The sequence below is a fragment of the Passer domesticus genome, chromosome 2 (genome assembly GCF_036417665.1).
Source record: "Passer domesticus isolate bPasDom1 chromosome 2, bPasDom1.hap1, whole genome shotgun sequence".
NCBI lineage: Eukaryota > Metazoa > Chordata > Aves > Passeriformes > Passeridae > Passer > Passer domesticus.
The window spans coordinates 112681801-112702825 of record NC_087475.1 but is presented as its reverse complement, the minus strand read 5'-3'; the positions used below and the strand labels follow the sequence as shown (position 1 = coordinate 112702825).

Below are 21025 nucleotides of genomic sequence, written 5' to 3'. Positions count from 1 at the left end.
GGAATATAGTCCTTCTGGGGTCCTACTTTCCTGCTGGAACAAGCTGTCAGCTAGAGATGAGACAGCAGAGGAGGAGTAGCTGCAATCCTGTATTTGTTTGCTTTTAAAAGCCACTTAAAATTAGTTCAGTGGATATAGTACTGCATATATTGCTCTAAAAATTAATAAATCTGTGTGCAAGGAAACTTGATAACGAAAACCAGCTCCCTCCACAGCATGCCAGACCCTCACCTCATTTACATGGGGGGCCATCATCTCTCCCAGAGTGTCTCTGGTTTTGCACCACTGGATGGAGAAAAAAACCTAAACTGATGAGGTCTCAGAGTTCAAAATTATGAAGCATGTTATCTTCACACTTGTGATTTCAGTGGCATGTGAAAAGGATTGATGTAGAAGAAAAGGCCACCAGGTCAGTCCGCAAAGCTCTGCCATGGAACAGTGACCAGGGAGAACATCTAGTGTGCCCAGCACTTTACCCAGGTACTGCACAGGCTCATGAGGCTGGGGAAGGGTCTAGACCACAAGTCTGATGATAAACAGCTGAGGAAGTTGTGGGGCTCAGACTGGAAAAAAGGAGGCTCAGGGGGGACCTTCTGCCCTCTACAACTCCCTGAAAGAAGATTATGGTGAAGTGGGAGTTGGTCTCTTTAGTAGCAAGTGACAAAGGACAAAAAGATATGTCTTCAAGTTGCCCCAGGAGATGTTTTGATTGGATAATAGGGAAAATTTCTTCCCCAAAAGAGCACAAGAACAGGCTGACCAGGGCAGTGGTGGGCTCCTCATGCCTGGAGGAATTTAAAGGCCATGTACATGTAGCACCTGGGGACATGGGTTAGTGGTGGACCTTGCAGTGCTGGGGGAATGGTTGGACTCAATGGTCTTAGAGGTATTTTTCAGCCCAAATTATTCTCTGATTTGGTGAAGCCAAAGGGGAATTTTATTGCTCTTGGCAGCAACCTGTCCCTGCTGGAATGAGGAGACAGATAATGGACTCTCCTTGGATGTGCCCAGTGATGAGGTGAAGGTATTGGCCCAAAACGTAACATGGGAAATTGCAATTAGTTATCTCAGACTTCCAAGGAATTAAGTTTTCTGAGGTATCCCATTTATTTCTAAACAGCATTTGACATTGCATTTTATCCAAGCACCCAGTGAGACCCAAGGAAAGTATTGGAAATTGGTAGTCTGTATTCAGAGGAGCATCCACCCTAAATGAGGGATGTACTTTAGGATAGTAGCTGCATTGGAACTTCTCCTGAACCCATGGAAAAAAAGATAGATCTGTACGATGAAGCCTGAATCACTTACTGAAAGTTTCACCAGTGACCAGTGAGATCCTAAAGCAGCCACAGTCCAAACCAAGCAAGTCTCATGTCCTTTAGAATGTCCAGTGTTCTTGTGCTGGGACTGCTAAATAAATGAGTCAGGTTGGTCCCAAGGCTCCTACAAACTGATATGACTTGCTGTGATTGAATCATCTATCACTGTAGCATCTTGGCTTCACAGAAGCTGCTGGGAACAAAACACAACAATATCAGCTCCTGAAAACCTGTGATTTGAATGTGGACCAAGAGCATTTTATAGAAGCCTCTTGGGTTGACACTGAAATTTGACCTTGCCCTTTAGAGCTTACCAGAACTTGAGGACAGCTTCTTCCATAGGGAAACTCCAGTTCTCCATCCAAGAGGGAAACGTTTTCACAAGTGAAAAGGCATTTCCCATGCCTGGAAACTGCAGGAGTTTTGGTGCCCACTCAGCTTTTACAAGCCAGCTTGGTACAACCACAATGGCAAAACCCAGCCTTGGACAGTTTCCCTTCACGAATTTCATGGCCAGCTGCTTTTAACCTGCTCTATTGTTCTGTTTTACTTGTTATCTGTTGTCTCACTGCTAATCTATCATTCAATTGCTGTGTGTATAATCTCTTATTCTGTTTCTTGCTAAAGTAATTTGCTCATTCCATTATCAAGATACTACTCTCCCTGCTTTGTGGGGTTTTGTTTAAATGATGATCTGTCACTTTTATAAATGATCCACTGGATTTCCAGACATTCAGCAGCCTACCAAAAGCTGTGGCTTCCAGGGTCCTGCTGGTCCTCACATGGCCAGATATGCATGAGCTGTTGATCTGACACATCCCGGATGAGTTAGGCCAATGCTCATTAGTGGTGTAAATACTTCTTATATGAAGATCCTGGACAAGTAGATGCTCTTTTTGGGAAGTTCTGGCAGCCCCATCACACTGTGGGAGTTGAAGAAGGAGAGAATAAGTCTTTCACTTTGTCTCATGGGACCATATTCCCTGCTTGACCCTTTGTGCTGGTTTGCCTTTGTGGAAGGTGAGCCAGGAGGTGGAATCCCCACACAAATACCTTTGAGAGATTTCAACTCAGAGGTACAATTTCATAAGAAAATTACAATAAAGGCAATAGTACAGAAACACTGCCTTAAACAGAGAAAGTCAGAATACGACCTGACACCTTGTTGGTCAGAGTGGGACAGTGGCAGTCTGATTAAATGATTAAATGGTGGCTGCAGTCCCATTGGAGGATAGATACAGTCTTGTCAAAGCAGTGATCCTGTGAAAAGTGGAATCAGTGATCCTGTGAAAAGGTCTCATCTTCTTCTGGAGATCCAGCAGTGCCTGTCAAGAGCTCTTGTCCTCTGGGTATCAAGGGGTGGTATTATGGTGTCCCAAGCCCCAAATTATATACAGACAGGATTGTTTGGTACATTCCCCAGGGTAGGGAATTCCACAATGGGATAGTGTAATTCTGTGAGTCATTCTGGGGAGTTCTTGATGGTCTTTTAATAGAGCTGGCCCCCTCAGAGTGGGGACTGCTGAGGGAGTTATCAGGGCTGAGTCAAAGAGAAGGTAAAGAAACACTGCTCCTGTCATTTTAACAGCTCATCAGAAGATGATGTAGATGGTGGTAGATACTTTGCTTACACCTTACAGTGCAACCCAAGACACCCCTACCCTCCAATGTCTGGGTGTCCAAACCTTGGACTCCATGATGACCAACCAGTGCCCTTGAGCAGCCAGCCCAGACAGCAGCCTGGCTGACAGAGGGCTGGTGGGGGTTAACCATATCCTGTGTCAGGGAGTGCAGGTCTGATTAATGCCAGAGTACAAGTTCTGAAGCATGAAGAAAATACATTCATACCACTCTGTGTAAATCATTCCTAATTTTTCATCGGTAGACAGAGGCTATGGGGAGGAGGACTGGGAAACACAGAGGTTAATTGACTTACCCCAAGCTGAAGAGCATTGCAGGATAGAAATTTCCAAACCTGCAGACCAATCACTTGGTCAGTGGGGGTCTCAACTTAATTAGCTAGTGTGTTTTTATTTAAGAATGACAGTGCATTACATTTGCTTGTAATTCATGGACATCACCCCACTGTGTTCAGACAGAGATCAAAGAGATGACTCCTGCTCTCAGCTAGAAAAGGTTTCTTTTCTTGCCTTAAATTTGAGAACATTAACATTATCTAAAACATTCAGCAAATTCATTTATTTTTTACTTGAAAGCAGACTTCCTTCAAATAGTTTCCTCCTTCTTTGGTGCAAGTTTCCACACTCTGAAAGCTCCATGCAGAGACCAAAGAAATAAATCAGATCCCAAGCATTCAGCCCCATTGCTCATTTTACAGATTCCTGTTTTGCAAGAGATCATTTTCACACACAAACAGCAGCTTGCTCACAAAAATTGTCAAAATAAAAATAATTTCTGAAATCACTGGCCACAAAATCCCTGTATAAGCTTGGAGTGATTAAACCTGGGTTATGATAACAATGTGAATGCACATGATGCCCTGTGTAGTATCTGGATGGGTTCTGCTGCCACAGTGTCAGATCTGGGGGTAATTGCTTCCCAGGCTTGTTTAATCACCATTCCCTTCACTCCTGGCCTGAGAACACTGTTGGTTTGTTTTTCCTGACTTAAGGGATTGCAATCATATTCAGTAAAGGGATGCTCAGAAAAAAAAAAATCAGGTTTATGACTAATAGAAAGTCTCACTGAACTCATGTAGTAATTGGGCAATGTTAACTCCAGGAAGGAGACCAGACTGGTTGGTGGATGAGCTTTTTTTTGTGATGAGCACCTAATCTGATGGTTCCCTCCAGTGTTGCTCTCCAAGTTTCCCTTCTCTGTCCTTTCCTGCCTTCTGTGACTCTCAGTAGATACCCAGCAGTGATGGCACTGGGAGGCAGAGGGCAGGTCAGCATTTGAGTGGCTTTGCAATAGGGTAATTTTTGCAGTATTCCCAAAATATGTTCCCAGATGAGGGGATCTATGAGGAAAACCCCCAACTGAAGGGGTGATTTAGATGGTCTGAGTCTCACACTCTGAGGAGAATTAGTAGGGAGGGAGGTGACAGCCTTGGGGCATCATGTCCTTGCTCTCAAGACATCCCAGCACCCATGTTCACTTAGATGAACTTGGGCAATGTGTTTCAGCACTGTGCAAACTGATGCCTCAGATAAGAAGCATGGCATTAGTGGGGTTTTTTTGCTGGTGAGGTGCCTTTATCCTAACATAAATCCCAGATATTAGCACAAAGAATTACAGGAGGAAAATATGGTGCTTATTCTATATATTAGCAGTGTCTAACCCTGCCCAGCGTAAATATTCATGTAATCACTTTGCAGTTAACTGGTAACCACAAAAATGCACACATATAAAATGTAATTACAGAGGCTCCATAAGCTCATCTTAAATTATCACCTATAGCCAGGCACATGTCATTAGATACTAGACTCTCTCTTAGATCAGAATCTCGTTCTAATTTGAATAACTATCTCCTTATTTCAAAGTGACAAAATCTAAATGGAGTCACATGAATCCTACTTCACCACTCAGTTAAAGAATTGTGATTACAGATCTGGAAGCAGATGCACATATTACTGGGGAAGGGATGATGGCAGAAGCCTACAGCAAGGAGTCAATGCTTTCCAGGGCTCATTTCTAGGGGAACACATAGGAACAGAATTTCCATTGTTATGCACTTCAGAGTATGTGGTGCAGAGAGGAGGCAAGAGACCAGATTCCTATTTTTCATAAGGAGTCAGTTTCCATTGTTGAATTTAAATATTGCCTAAGCTCACTGGGAAAAATATACATTTTCACCACTTTTTCCTTTGAGTCCTCTGCTCTTGTGAGGAGGTTCATGCTCTTGGCTTGCCCAACCACTGCCTTTGCTTCCATGTTGGAGGGAGTGAGATGAAATGAGGTGGAGATGTCATTTTACACACTTATCCCAACAAAAGCCAAAAGAGATGTAGAGAGATGTCCTAGAACACAGTAGGCAGGAAAGCAGGTGCTGCATGAACCTGGGTCATTTTGGGAAAGTCAGTCTATCAGATGTACCATAAGAATGTCCTCAGTGAAGGGCCCCTTTTGCCCAGTGGGACACTGTTGGGACGATGACAAGTGCAGCATCCCTGGGGCGGCTCAGTGTCCTGGGCACAGCTGATGATGAGCCAAAGTATCAGTGAGCCCTAATGCATGCACCAATCTTCTCCAGAAACAATCAAGTGTTCTTACCAAGCTAGATGGATCTGGGAAAAAAATATATTCTTCTCCAAACCTCAGAGAGAAGGTGTTAAAGTCACAAGTAGCAGCTGTAAAGGGGGTGGGAGGGGTCAGGGATGCACATGACAGCAGAAGGAAAAATATATCCTGCTGCAAGCACCCAGGAGCACAAATAATTATTCCTACTGTGGCAAAAGCTATCATGAAATAAATTCAGAAACGTCTGGATGTATTTGCAAACACTCTTAGTCCAGAAAAAGTGAAATCAGGGACAGACACTGATCCTCAGTTCCTGGTAGTTACCCAGGGAGTGTTGAGTGATGGCTCTGCTCCAGCTGCCTACCCATTTTCTGCCATTGCTTTTGTTGCTCCATCCCAAATTGTCCCTTGCTCCTCAAGGGACAAGACAGTCAGAAAAAAGGATTTCTCTCTAAGGCATTTGTCATTCTGTGATAAATCATTCTTAGAGCCCCCAGCAGTGCCTAAAGGAGCTGCAAGAGAGCTGGAGAGGGACTTTGGACAAGAGCCTGGAGGGATAGAACAAGAGGCAATGAATTCCCACCCTCACAAGGGCGAGGTTAAATGGGATATTGGGCAGAAATTCCTGGCTGTGAGGGTGGTGAGGCCCTGGCACAGGTTGTCCAGAGAAGCTGTGTCTGCCCCATGCCTGGAAGTGTTCAAGGAAAGATTAGACCAGGCTTGCAGCAACCAGGTCTAGTGGAAGTGTCCCTGCTCATAGCAGGGGGTAGAATGAGGTGATCTTTAAGGCCCCTTCCAAACCAAACTATTCTGGGAATCTATGATTCTATGACCCATGTTTTGGGTGAAAATTATGAGTGAGAACTTACTTTTCTGCTTTGAAGGGATGGCTTTTTATTTTGTTAGTTTCCACTTCCTGAGATCTGAACATGCAAACACACACAAAAATGCACCAGAAAAAAAAATCTATTCCCTGAAAAAAGATTGAGTTCAAGAGAACAACACAATTTAGTTTGAAATTCAGCTTTTAAGAGTCCTTAGTGTACATTTTTGTGTATGTGTGTGAAACAAGTGCTTGCCCCATAGAAAACTATACAAAAAAGGTTAAAATGTTCCTTTCCATGAAGGCACAGACACACAGACCCTGGACATTGTCTAAATGTGCCTGCTTAGTTTTAACCTGTGATTGTGCTGAAGTCAGGACTCTGAAAGTAGTTTTCATTTCAGTGAAAACTACACTTCCTTTGGTTGTGAAAATAAAAGTTTTGACTAAGTCTTTATGATTATTCTATATATGATGCTGGCACTAAATTATAAATGTGATTTGTGTATCAGAAATATTGAAATTTCACTTATATTTGATACATATGTTTTCTATTCCTGACTGAGTTTGATTTGGGGCTGAATTCTTCCATTTTTATTCATATTTTAGTAGTTGGAGTCTTTCTTATTGCACACTTCAGATCTGATCCCTGTCTTTCAAACTAATGCAGGTTTGCTTGAGAAGAAAAAGAAGACAAAATTCATTATAAGAGCAGCAGTTCTTTATCCATAGCTCTCCATCTGGTACGTGATCTGTGATCATACCTCCATGTCATTATGCTTGTAATGCTTATTGTAAAAATCAATCTTTAACTTTAAGACTTTACACAGGAAATATTAAAGTTAATTAGGACCCTATACATCCATTTTCAAATTTCCTTTCCACCTCAGAGTACTTACTTTCCATGAAAACAATGAAGATTGTTTTCCCCCCAAGCCCTTCCATTTTTGTATAATTGGCAAAATTTCCTGGAAATACAATTTGCCCAGCCACTTCCATTATTTTCTCCAGCCCATATTAGCAGCCAAACAGTTGTTGATATCCCCTTTCACTATTGGTACTAAGAGTTCATGAAGCTTATGCAGAATTTATATACGAATGTCAACTCATGTTTGAAATATGTAATAGGAAAAGATCAGCCAGTTTCTGGCCACCTACATTTCAGAAGGTATTGGCTGGTGTAAAGCGGTGTGTGTGTATATATATATATATATATATATATATATATATATATACACAATCATTTTAAGAAACATCACATTTTCTGGGCCAGATTCCAAGGGCATATAAAGCAGTTTAGTCAGTTGTAACTGGATGGAGAGCTAGATGGAAAACACCGTTCTCAGAGAGTTTGGGTGCATGTGAATTTCCTTCCAAAACGGATGCAAGTGAGCGCCATTAATTTAACTTTTATTTTGGTGGATGAAATTTTGCTCTTCTGTATACTCCCAGAGAACAATGTGAAGCCACATCCAGTGAAGATAGGATCCTCCAGTTCACGTCAATTCCTTCTAGCACTGAGGCTGAACACACCCCATTCATGTTCCTTCTGGGTTGGGACAGAAATACTGTGACAAACAAAATTTTTAAAAATATAACATTGCAGTGGCAGTTTTGATTCTGAGGACAAACAGCCTCATGGGATGAAGCCACTGAGACAGACCAGACAATGGAAAGAGAAAATGCAAAGAAGCCTCCAGCCTCTGGTTCTCCCTCCAGGTCTGACCCTGTGCTGCTCAAGTCTGTGCAACCTTTGCCACTCAGAGCTGGAGAAACAAGGAGAATTTTATGCAGTGCTGACTTTGTGCCTTTGTTTTTGCAGTTTTAGAAGGGGAACTTCTAAAGGCTACTTTGGAAGTGCTAAAGGAACTTCCTAAAGGCTACTTTGCAAATCCAGTCAGGCAGTTAGATCTGTTTGCAACAGAGCTGTCTCCAGGTGGAAGGTACTAGTGAAGAGTAAGATAATTCAGTGTTGATATTTGATCCCTTTGATATAATTGGAGCTGATGTGTCCTTGAGGTTTCTCATGGAACCAACCCATCTTCATTATCCCAAAAAAAAAAAAAAAACCAAACCCGTGTCTAAAACACAGCTAAGCGTTTCAAGGCTGTCTTTAATGGTGCCAATGGGAAGCTGCATAATGTTAAAATAAAGCTTAAAAGGAATCAGATCTCTCTTTTAAAAATTGTGGGGCCACATCCATCAGCTGAAGACCCAGCTCCTTTTTACAACAGAGCAGACACCATAATAAACAGATGGAAACAAAACCACATGCTGCCATGAAATGAGACTGAACATCAAAACCTAAGAGGAAGAGCCAGATTCAGTGAAGCCTTCAGGTGTGAATGTGGTTCAGCTATTTGCAGGCTTTGAGGGACCACCACAATTCTCAGAGCCCCATGACACAGAGCCTGATGCTCTGGGGCTGCAGCAGCTGGTGTGGGAGCAGCACAAGCCCCCCTGCATGCAAAATTGCTCCAGAGCTGGGATCCTGGGAGGTGCAACCAGCAGCAGACCCAGCTTTGTAAAGGTGCCTAGTGTTCTTTCCCTGGGAACTCTTCACACAGCCAGCATCAGATTTTATTCTTTAGTTGTGGGATCTCTCTCTCTCAGATTGGTTCTGTCATTTATTTACAAGCTCTGGGCTATTGTAGGCTGGAGTTTTTCTTTATTTCTTTCTATTCTTTTAGGCTCCTCTGCCTGGAACCTATTGCTTGGTGCTGATGGCTCATGGATCTGTAAGTGGTTATCATTTCTGTCCCTTCCCTGGGATGGAGCCATTTCAGGATTTTTTTTCTTCTTTTTCTGCCTTTTTTTTTTAACATGTAAGATTGGTTGTGCAGCCACAAAAGAGGAATTTCCAGGAAGGGGGAGGGGGAGGGGAAGGGAAGGGAAGGGAAGGGAAGGGAAGGGAAGGGAAGGGAAGGGAAGGGAAGGGAAGGGAAGGGAAGGGAAGGGAAGGGAAGGGAAGGGAAGGGAAGGGAAGGGAAGGGAAGGGAAGGGAAGGGAAGGGAAGGGAAGGGAAGGGAAGGGAAGGGAAGGGAAGGGAAGGGAAGGGAAGGGAAGGGAAGGGAAGGGAAGGGAAGGGAAGGGAAGGGAAGGGGAAAAGGAAGGGAAAAGGAAAGAAAAAAAAAAGAAAAAGAAAAGAGTTATTATGTTACAACACAGCACACCAGAAAGTTAACTAATGACCTGACTAAAACTGAATGGCTGAACTGCCAACAGAACCAGAATTTGCAGTGTGACTTGAGCCCAGCCAAGGATGTTCAGATGCAGCTTAGAATTTTCCCAGTGCTCCAGGCTAGTGAGAGAAAAACTGTAGGTATAGGAAATTACAAAGGCAGCTGACAGCTGCAAAGAAGACTGTTCCAAACTTTTCCAGGTTTCTGCAATATCTGGATCACAAGTTTGCAGGTGACAAGTGGCATGTCTTTTATCACATCCTATTTCTGCAGGTGTGAATCATTTGTGTGTTCCATTTGTCAAATGCACCCAGAGCTATAACCTTGCAGGCACAGTACTCCCAGGAACAGAATCCATATCCTGAACAACTGGAAATAACTGGTGGGGTGGAGAAAACACTTTATGAAAGCATCTATTAGTGGGTTTTATGTGGAGAGCAGCCACATACTGGGCTGTGTAGAACCCAACTAAAAGAGGAAGAGAAAGAAGGAAAAAAAGCCAATAACAGTTTCCTTTGCAGCATGACCTACTAATTTAATATCTTTTTCCCCCTAGATGTGGGCAGATGCATCCTTACTTAGCTTTTTGGGATCATGGATTCATAGAACAGGTTGGGTTGGAAGAGACTTTTAAAACCATCTAGACTAAACTCCGTGGCCGTAAGCAGGGCCATCTTTCACTAGACCAAGCTGCTCAGAGCTTTGTCCAACCTGGCCTTGAATTTTTCCAGGGATGGAGCATCTGCCACCTCCCTGGGCAATCTCTGTCACTGTTTCACTATCCTCATTTTAAGAAATTCTTCTGTGCAAAGGGCTCCCTGCAGAACAACTCTTTAGACAGTGGGGTACACAGAGCTGGAGCAGACCCAGCAGATCTGACCATCAGATGATCTAAACCAACCATAATTTCACCCTGTGGTTCAGGTATTAAGCTCCTAAGAGTACAGTTTTGATTATTACATTTCTCTTGGGGGGGAAAGAGAAAATCCTGTGAGACAAGTAAGTGTTTCTTCTTGTGGGGCAATATTTGCATGGATCTGGTGTCCGTTTAACCTTAATCTGCCCTTTGCTTAATGTCTTGAATTCCTTCTCCACATACAGGCTGCTGCTTTCTTTCTGATTTCATGAGGCGAGGGTTTAGGGATGCCATCAAAGGATGGAGGGGTTTAATGCCACAGCTCCCATGGAAACTTCCCATGAGCTCACTCAATCACCTGCATCAGTTCTAGCTGTGCTCACAACTTCAGCTAGAGAGACTACAGAACAGAGAAAATGCCACTTCTCTATCTCAAAAAGAGAATGGTCAGGCCTGAACATCAGGGAAAAAGAGAGATCTACTTCAGGTCATCTGGAGATGGTGTCTGCAGAGAACTAGAGTGAAAAGAGAATGATTTTTTTGGCAAAGTCATGAAGAAGAAGCAGTATCCCATTAAAGCCAGTGTTAAAATGAGGTGCAGATTTTTGCATTTCAGGAGCTGAAGTTTCTGTGTGTTGCACTCTCCTGCTTTTTGTGGCAGCTTGAAAGCAAACAAGGTGAAACCTTAAAGTTTGCTTGCACTTTTAAGTGGATAAACACGAGTCAGTAATATATCTGTGACTTTTCAGGGTGTTGCCCAGTTATTAGTTCAATAAAGCTAAATTTGAAGTCCTGGGTCCCAGGTGACATAGAAATCCCAGCTGTCCTCAGCTTTATTCAAAACAAATTGTGGTGCATACTACAAAGTGGGCATTTTCACTTATAACCTTGTAGGCACATCTCTATCAGGTTCTGCTGACCTTGTCTGACTGGGAAAAGTGTGGGAACAAAAAAGTAAAGGAATTAAGAACCCCTCCCCAAATCTAAAATCCACAGTAATATCTGGGATAATACCACCAATTGCAGATGATGTTAAACCTCTGAACATGGGATCTTTCTGGCATTGCTCCCCAAGATAGCTGGAATCAATTTGCTGAAGTTGACATAGAATCATAGACTCATTTCTGTTGAGAAAGACCTCTAAGATCATCAAATCCAACTATTAACCCTGCACCGCCAAAGACACCACTCAAACACCACAAGTGTTTGAGTGCCACAAGTGCCACATCTACACAGCTTTTGAACACTTCCAGGGATAGAGGGACTCCCCCCCTGTCCTGGGCAGCCTGTGCCAGAGCCTGGCAGTATGTGGTATGTGTTTTGGCTTGGACCCTTACAGCCTGGTGAAAACACCTCCTGATGTGTAAGTGGAGCTAGAGGAGATGACACCACCTGCTATCACTTTCCTGCTCTCTCCCATATATGACATACCACGACAAAGCTTTAAACACTGGGACTGTCTGTGCTGTTTTGCAGACCTCCTAAGACTGTGTCTTGGCTCAGTGCCACAGCTTGGCTTCCCCATCTTGCAACACCAGCCTCAGAGCCAGACTATTGGATATCAGTGGGGGCCCTTCTATGTGACCAAAGACATTGAAACCTGTAGGTATGAAGAAGAGTTGGTGTGGCACATCCTTGGGCAATTTTCCTTCCATTAATTGTGTCCTTCTATTGCAGCACCATTGCACTGTCATAGACAAGAACTGCAGGAGACCTGAGTTTATGAACTTTTTCCTGTTTGAATTGGCCATTGTTTGGGCTGAGGAGTGAAAGAAAGCATCAAGAAATGTGATTTCGGGGGGGAGTTGTAAATCCAGTAAAATGTTGCTTCATCATCCCACTCTGCAGGAGCTGGGCTCAGCCAGCAGCTCAGATGAGTGGGGAGAGCCATGTCATCATTCCCCTCTGCCTCACATTTTCCTGAAGGTACAGAAGGCAACACAAACTCACTAAAAATTCATTCTCCCCTTCCAGGATAGCCTTCATTGCCTCTCTATTTTTTCCTTAAAAAGTTCTCATGTCTGGTGTCTTGTCAGATCCTCTTTTCCAGACAGGTGGCCTTATGAGGTTCTCGGTTTTGTTTCCTCCCAAATTTCAGAGGAGCTTATGAATGAAGGAAGCAAGGGCAGACAGGAGCCATAGGAACCAGAAGACAAAGAAAACCACTTTCAATTTCATCTTGTTCTGCTTTGCTGTGTTGTTCTTAGCAGAACAAGTTGGACATCTCTTCCAGAGATTTCTGCTTCTTCTGTCTACTGTGTGGCACAACTCAAGACCAGGACTCAAAGCTGCCCCAGAAGTTTGGACCATGTGCTGCTACTAAATTAGTGAGGAAGGAGAAGGTTTCTTGAGATCACATTTAAAAGGACCTGTTTCTTTGTTTCTATTGGAGATGGTAAATCACAGCTCCCATCACTTCGCTGAATGACACATCAAGGGGTATGCAAGAAGTAGTTCCTTTATTCAGCCCCGGGAGTTTATTTTCAGGCTCATCCTATGTGATTTTCAGCCAGTCTAGCTGAAACAGCTGAATCTTTCAAGGATTTTGACACAGTGCAGAAAAATGCCAGATTACCAAAGAGGTGATAAACCTAACAACAAAGAGTAAGTGATCACAAATTTCAGTTCTCTGTGAGAGGAGGAAGAAAAAGGGCTTAAGTTGCCATCAAGACATGCAAGTAATTTTCCTTCTCCCAGACAGTGCAATTTCTTTTGAGGAAAGGATTGTCATGTGTGAGCACAGCTGGGAGATTTTTGTGGTTACTTCAGGCTTACAGGCTTACCTCAGTTGATAGAGCTGCACCATCAGCTCCCATGGCTTCATCCAAACTGCAAAACAGGAGAGGACTTAGAACAGGCAGATTCTCAGAATTCCCAGGTCCCTGTGGAACTCCCTGTTATTTTTCATACTAGAGCCTTGCCCTGTGCATGACCAAAGTCCTGCTTTCTTTGCCACACTGACAGCAGTCAAAATGATGTGGTGGTTCTGGGTAGAAGGAGCTGTAAACATCACTATGGCAAGGAAAAAGCAGTTTTCAGAGGCTACATATTGTAGCCTTTTATCGAAAACATGCATTAAAAATTATACTAAATTTGTACATTTATTGTATTTAGAAAAATGTTAAGAAAAGTGTTAAGAATGGTGTTTGGCTAGTCTGAGGACTGAAAGAAATCCTATTCATGGGACAAAATGAGCACTGCATGAGAAATTCAATATCTATAGCCAAATTTGCAGAATTTGCTTCTATTTTGTGATACCTTGCCTGGACTTCAAAGCTGAGTTCCAATTTAGAGTTCTAAATTTTGATCCATTTACTGAAGGAAGGGTGAGGAGGAGGATCCTTATTCCCAAAAAAACTGCTAGAGCTCTGACTTTGCTTGTTTTTAATATCTGTGGCTCAGGAGAGGTGACAATGCAGGAGTAGTTCTGCTTAGATCTCAGTTTGGTACCCTCATGTCCTGATCACCAGCAATGCCCACCATCCCTTTCTCAATGAATGCTGATCATTCATTGCTCTAAAGGTTTTGAGCCTACTGGAGGGGACCCAAGGAAGAAAATTTCCAGCTTGGATTTGCAACAACTCCTTTGCTTCCCTGAACCTTCCCCATACAGCAGCAAACTAAAAGTGGATAGGGGTATAATCCTTTGTTTTACATGACTGTGGCACGATGAAAACCAAGCAGCATTGTGCCATGTCCTGATGCCTCTCAGGAAGGATCCCAGGCATGGGAGCAGTTGCTGCTGTACACGAGGCTTGACAGCTCAGCATCATCCTCCCAGTTTTCATTTCCTTAGCTCTCCCAATGACAGAGTTGAGGCACAGAAGTGTTCTGTGAGGAATGTGTTTTGGGATGAAGATGAATACCTCGTAGCCTGACAGCATAAACACTAAGAGCATGTTTGGCTTCTTCCAGTGCCAGCTCCACAGATGGATTCAGAAAGTGCCTCCACCACCCGTGGAGGCTCTTTGGTTCCCTCTGATGAGTTGAAGCTGTTCTGACCCAAAGCAGATGGAGTCAGTTATTTACACCACATTCTGCTTGGATACACTCTTGACCCACTGCTCTCACTAGACATAAGCACTGTTGCTGGCTGATTGTTTTGGAATGACACAGAGAACATTAGTGGAGAAGAGCCAGACAGAGGCCCTTGGAGGAAGAACAACCAATGGGGATCTAGTGATGGGAGAAGCCTTGTTGGCCCCGTGCCAAGTGGCTGTGCCTTGAGCTCAGGTGACAGAAAGAAAAACCTCTTTGTTGGCTGAGTGGGATGGTGGGTGATGAGGGGGTGTCACCCTTATTGGAATGTCACTATGGCTGGGCATTGAGAATGATGGGCAAGCCAGGGGAAAAGGAGGGGAGCTCTGAGATGTGTTGGTCTGTGAAAATCCATAGAGGTCCTTTTAAGGAGATAAAGACAATTCAATGTGTCCAGGCTCTGCCTGGGGCCCCAAGGAGCAATGCAGAAGTATGTGCTGCATCATTTCTGCGCCAGCTCTGCGGCAATCATTTGATTATGTCCATTTGGGTAACCCATCTTTCCCTTACCTTTACCTCTCCTGCCCTGTAGTCCTTGAGTCACTCAAAGTTTGGAGTCTCTTGAAATGTGCCTAGAACTGAAATAAGTGCCATGAAACCAAAAATCATCTCCTCAGCTGTGTCACTCAGAGCAAGCATGATTGTACCTGTGAGACAGCTGAGCACAGCAAGCAGCTGCTGTCCTGGCTGCTGAACAAGGAAACATGAAGGAATTTCAGATATAGGCTATGGTGAAGGGTGTTAAAGACTTGCAAGGACTTCATCACTTGATGAGTATGATTCTTTGATACAAAGCACACATAGACTTATTTGCTCCCACTCCATTTTAACCCTTTTCCCCATTGCTTTTCCTCCACTGAAACAAAACTTCAAGCTCATAAGAGGCAGAAAAAAAATAAGTAAAAGGAGTTCCATTTAAAAATTTAATTTAAAAAATTAAGTAAAAGGAATTACATTTTCCTGGCTGCCAGTAACACCTCTTTTCAAACTTTTCTTTTTTTTTTTTTTCCTTTTTTGTCTTCTTCACACTGACATACCTTTGACATTTCAGGAGTGGAACTCCATTTCTTGAGGCACTGGCAGACAATCTGAGAGCCTTTTATTCTGAGGTGCTTTTCAGGCTGTGATCTGCATTGCCTCAAGCCAGAGCCAGGTTGCAGCCATGGGCCTGGCTGACATTTTACAGGGAAAGGGACATGAGGCACCAGCTTATAGAAGTGTTTGAAGACCTAATGTTACATATTAAGATATACCAAGTTTGAACTCCCCACAGCATGCTCGTTTGGCTGAAATGCTTACCTGGGCTAATTATTGCAAACTTTGCATCTCTGGACAGGCTGACTCAGGAACTTCACCAGTGAGTTTCACCAGCTATATGTGGGTCCATGAAGTGAGCAGTTAACCCATGGATCTCCTCAAGAGATGATGTGGTAGACACAAAACATTACCATGGGCATGAGATGAGTCCTTGGAAGAGAGATCCATTGGGGATTTCTTACTGGACGTGCTTAAGGCATTATGTTTCCTATGCAGAAAATGTTCACATCAAGGGTAGAATCAAATGTGTTTATACTGTTTACGTTCCCATTGAAGATACTGGGTTATATGGTCACTTACTGCAAGTCAGGGTATCCATTCTGCCTCTTCTGGAATGAAGTAATGAAGCTATTTAACATGAGGAACTAAGGAGAACTGAGAACTTTACATAATTTAATTATATGTGTTTTCCTTTGGAATGTATCTGCAGTGCAAAAGCATCTCAGTATCCCAGTGGTGACTGATGTTGCTTTGGTGCCACAAGGATAAGGCAAAGTGAACAAGAATTAGAGGAGAAATAGAAGCCATAAACCTACTGAGAAAGCAAGTGGCAGAACCAGTAACTGAATCCAGGTTTCTTGGACTGATTTCTTCACTCCTTGTAGGCAGTAAATTGCTGATAGAGAATGAGGCAGATGGCCTGATTTACTGAGAAGTCCCTGGCTGGCCCCAGTAGGACTTGAAGTACATCTAAAGGAGAAATAAACCCAATGGGATGCCTTACCCCAGAGCTTCAGTGGATCTGCAGGTAGTAAAAGGATCATTACAGTGATCATTTTGTCAGTGCACTCTGATCACACGTATTAATCTGACTGATATCAGGAGGCTTAATGGTGAAATGCTAGGCTGTCTTTCTTTTCAAGACAAAAAAAAAAAAGGTCAAGGGATAATGACTTTAAACTACCAGAGGGCAGGGTTAGATTAGATATTGGGAAGAAATTCTTCGCTGTGAAGGTGAGGGGGGCCAGGTCAGACAGGACTTGGAGCACACTGGTCCAGTGGAAGGTGTGCCTGCCCATGGCAGAGGTTTGGAAAGAGATGGTTTTGAAGGTCCATTCCAATCAAAGCCATTGTTTGAGTCTGTGATAAAGACCCCCTAGGGCTTCCTAATGTCTATATCTGACTTCAGAAGGGATGAAAAGAAAATTAGAGCCTCTGCCTGGGAGTAAGACCACCTTGGAAATGGCATAACTTGCATTTCAGGGCCAAATTTTCCTTGAGTCATAGTCTGCTTCAGCCAAGGAGGTACTGGGATATGAGCTCTTGTAGCAGGTCATGAGGCCAATCCCTTAACCCAGATGTGAAATTCACCAGCTGTGCTGGGCCCTGGTATAACTGAGAGAGAAAGATACAGAGGATATTGATTGGAGATAGACATAAAGAGATAGAGGTAGAAAGAGATGATTAGAGATAGAGATAGAGAGAGATGATAGAAAGATGATAGATGATAGAGAGATGGAGATCTCCGTTTTTCTCAGAGGTCATTTAAAGAGCATATAATCAGGGTCTTGAGCCCAGATCAGGGACAAAAAAATTGCCCCAATTAAAAAAGATCTAGACAAAAGCAAGTCAGAAGGTAAAGAAGAGTAGAACCACTGCTGATGGGAAAGTTTCTAGTGCAGTTTCCCTGGGTATGTTCATTGCACCTCAGCTGTAGGATTGCTTTTCTTAGCAGCAATGGTGGAGCTAAAGGGAAGGAGAGCAGAGAAGACAAATGTGATGCTGCCTTAGGAGTTAAACACACCCCAAACACAGCACAGTCTATTACCACAAGATTTAGATCATTTCAGCATCTGGGGAAAGGCTGAGGACAATCAAAAAATGAGCCAGAAAGCAAAGCACCAGTAGAGGAAATATCTGCTAATGTAAAGGCGTGGCTGCCTAGGAAAGAGATTCTATGAGTTATTGCAGGAAAGCAGCTAAAGCTGTTAGGCATGGTGTGCAGGTGCAGTGTTACAAGGAGAAGGTTGCAGGGTTGGTCTGCTCTCATAAATCAGAGAAAGGAGGGGCATGGGGATTAGATCTGTGACTGCATAGTGCAAAAACTGAGTGAAATCTTTCTGTTCACTACTGATAACCATATAGATAAAATAGAGCAATATACAAGTGCAGAGTTTGAGAGCATCTGAAAGGAGAATGAACATGTGGTTGTTCTCATCAAGCCTTGCAGACATAGGCTGGACTTGGTGCAACTCTTGAAGCTGTTATTTTAGATGGGATTGAAAATACTAATACCTTAAAATGCTTTGAGAGTCTGTGATGGAAAGGATTGCATCAATAGCTATGTAACTTATTCCACCTGGATGCTGAGATCTGAGTTTTTTCCAGATCCTCTTCACAGCAGTGGATCTGTTATATTTGCCCATCCATGCACTTCTGTGCACGGGTGTATGCAGACACACACAGGGCTAACAAATTACACAGCCCATCACAGCCCCTAGAAACAAGAAGCTGTTTAAGACCATCCAAGAGATTTGGATCTATAACACTGGATCAGTCCACAGTCCCTGTTCCCTCTTTCTGCAGTCAATAGAGAACATTTAGAGCAGCAATTATAAAGAGGGAAATACTGAAATACTTATCCCACTATGCAGTCTTGCAGCAGTTGTCTCATTTGCCAGTCTGTTGTCTTTAACATTCATTATCATACTGACCCAGCAAGAGCTGGATTCATCACCCAAGCTCCCATCATCTCCAAGGAATGGTTATTACTGATTTCTCACAATCTTTCTGAGGGATGTTGGTACAAAGACACAACAACAGGAGGGGAAAAATACAACCTTGATGGAGTTCCTGCTTTGGATCTGCGGTAATGATGAAACAAACAACACAGCCTTAAGGTCCTCCATTTTCACTCTATCCCTGCTTTGGTCAGAGTAACTGCAGCACCTCTAGGGCTCCCTAGCATAGCCAGAGGATAATATCCAAAATATTTGTTTCCACAGAACTGAGTAGAGCTTTCATTGAAGCCAACAACATTGTCTTGGGAGATGAGCATGAGTTAAATCACAAAACTCAGGCTTACAAAGCCATAATACCTGCTCTGTGGAATTGTACTGTAGAACTGTTTCCCTTCAAAGTTTGGTGGTTCATGGTAGCTGATAACCCACAAAAATATTTTGTCCCAAGTATTCAAGACGTTTGAGAACCATCCTGTTGAAGAGCTGCAGCTTCCAGCACTCACAAAGACATGGACAAACACCACAGACAAAGCATCAGGCTTTTCAGCTTTGGATCTCCACTGGTCCTGCCAGATTTGGCAGCACAGTGATGAGGGTGGTGGGTACAACTCAGAGCGTGGTGAGAGGCCCATTATCAGGGAGAAAATGGATGAATGGCAAGAAATGTTTATAGAGGGAGAAAGTTAGAAGGCAACAGCAGCTGTGAAGGCTGGAAATCCCTGCAAGAGATGGCATGAAAATGATGGTGCTGTGTGGTTCTTCAGAGAGATAAAGTGTAAAAATCAGGTATTGCTTTTCCCTGCACTTCATAGTAGGTTGAATTTTGCAGATGAATGTTTCTCTCTCCCCCAACAGTCAGTCTGCACAGACCAGCCAACCAAAAACCATGCCCACCATGCTGTTTGTAACCTTACCTGCAACTACTCCTGGCAGCTGTGCAGTCCATTCAGCAAAGAAACCATTTTGCCAGTGTTACCTTGTGCCTCTCCCTCAAATGTTCGAAGCTTGTCACTTGCTCTGATGGTTGTTGTGCTGGGAGATCCACCCAGCAGCTCTCCTTCTAGCAGAGGAGGCCTCTGCACCCTTCCCCAGAGACACGCCTCTTTGTGAAAGTGTGGTGTTCTCTGAACAGAGAGAAGCTGTGAGACAAGCAGAGAAGAAGGAAAAACAAATGTTATCTCTTGCTGTGCCCGTGTTGTGCCAAAGTAGAATGCAATGTGGAGATTGTTTACCCAGAGTGAGGATGTTTTGTTCCCTTGGCCTATCAGGGCCTGTCAGACTGTCACGAGTGCAGCTCTGGGCAGTTGTGACCAAGGGTGACTGCGTGGCAGATTCAGTTTAGATGAAATGTACCTAGTACAGCATAATAAACTAATTATTTATCCTTCTGATGATGGAGTCAGATGCATCATTCTCTCCCCCTCCACAATATCGGAGTCGCCCTTGATTTGTAACATGAAAGCTGCTGGGGTCACATGAGGGAACTGGTGATAGGCAGGCAGGTGTTTTGTGGTGGCAGCCCAAAGCTTTGCATCACCTTGGACTTCACAGAAGTGCAAGGATCTTTTAACCTCCCACACACAGAGTGATGTGGACTGACTATCATGGGTTGATGGACCTCTTTCATGCTGAAGTCAAGCTTCTCCTCTCATCTCCCACACAACCTCTTCCCTCTCGCTCCCCTCTGTCTCTGTTTTGGCTGCGCTCTTTGTTTGCTTGGCTTGCTCAGCTTGTCAAACCTTCTTTTGCCAACACTCCCCCACACAACATTCATCAAGCCTCTTCCTGCTCTTTTTCAAAGCTCTCCCAGATGGTGAGAAATCTCACCAGCCAATGGAAAAACTCCAGCTCTATAACTACACATCATTTTCTGTTTGTTAGACAACTTCTGCTGGTATTGTCTTGCACTGTGAAGCACTCCTGTTTCTTACTAATCTGCTCTGTTCTCTGTGTTGTATATACTACGAATTACATTTATGGCGCCATACATACATTTATGGTGCCAGTCGCTGATTTGCTAAATGATTTTGGCTAGATTGGTTGCTCCAAAATGTGTAGATGTTGGGCCATAGGCCAGTGCATTCAGAAATGACAGATGAGTCGATGTGCCTCACTTTTGGGGGTATATGGTGCCTGATTTCCAGAGCTGTTGAAGACAGTTGACAGGAGCTCACAGTACTAAATCATGCATCTTTTGCCATAGCTCATTTCAGTGTATGTTTGGCATTGACTTCTTTGTGTTGTTTAGATCATGAATTAACAGACTTCTTCAGGGCTCAGCGCTCATTCAGTAGGTGGCTTGGGAGGTAAACCACAAAACAATATTGCCTGCACTCCAGCAAGATCCCAGAGAGGTGATAAACCACAAAACAATATTGCCTACACTCCAGCAAGATCCCAGAGAGGTGGAAGGGTGCCTATGGCACCACCCGGAGGTGTGAGAGGTGGATGCTTGAACAATGTTTGGGCCACACCCTGGTTAATGACAAAAGGCACTCCAGGAAACATGATTCAGTCCATCCTAAAGGACAGAAGGTATATCAGAAACATGTCCTATTTCTCTCCCCAACCATTTTGCACCAAAGTTGCTCTCGTGAAACTGGATCAGT

At 43.5% G+C, this 21025-nt stretch overlaps 1 long non-coding RNA gene across 3 annotated transcripts; it reads right to left on the bottom strand.

Moving 5' to 3' along the window:
* Positions 1-1108: 1108 nt before the first annotated feature.
* LOC135294901 (uncharacterized) lies at positions 1109-20017 on the bottom strand. Of its 3 annotated transcripts, none has more exons than XR_010356884.1 (5): positions 19649-20017; positions 19331-19555; positions 14929-14996; positions 13164-13209; positions 7606-7891 (listed from the first exon to the last, which is right to left on the bottom strand). It is a non-coding gene; the product is annotated as an uncharacterized LOC135294901 (long non-coding RNA). The 3 variants fall into 3 exon arrangements; XR_010356885.1 differs by lacking the exon at positions 7606-7891 and adding an exon at positions 8423-9151; XR_010356886.1 differs by lacking the exons at positions 7606-7891; positions 13164-13209; positions 14929-14996 and adding exons at positions 1109-1509; positions 2065-2242.
* Positions 20018-21025: the final 1008 nt, after the last annotated feature.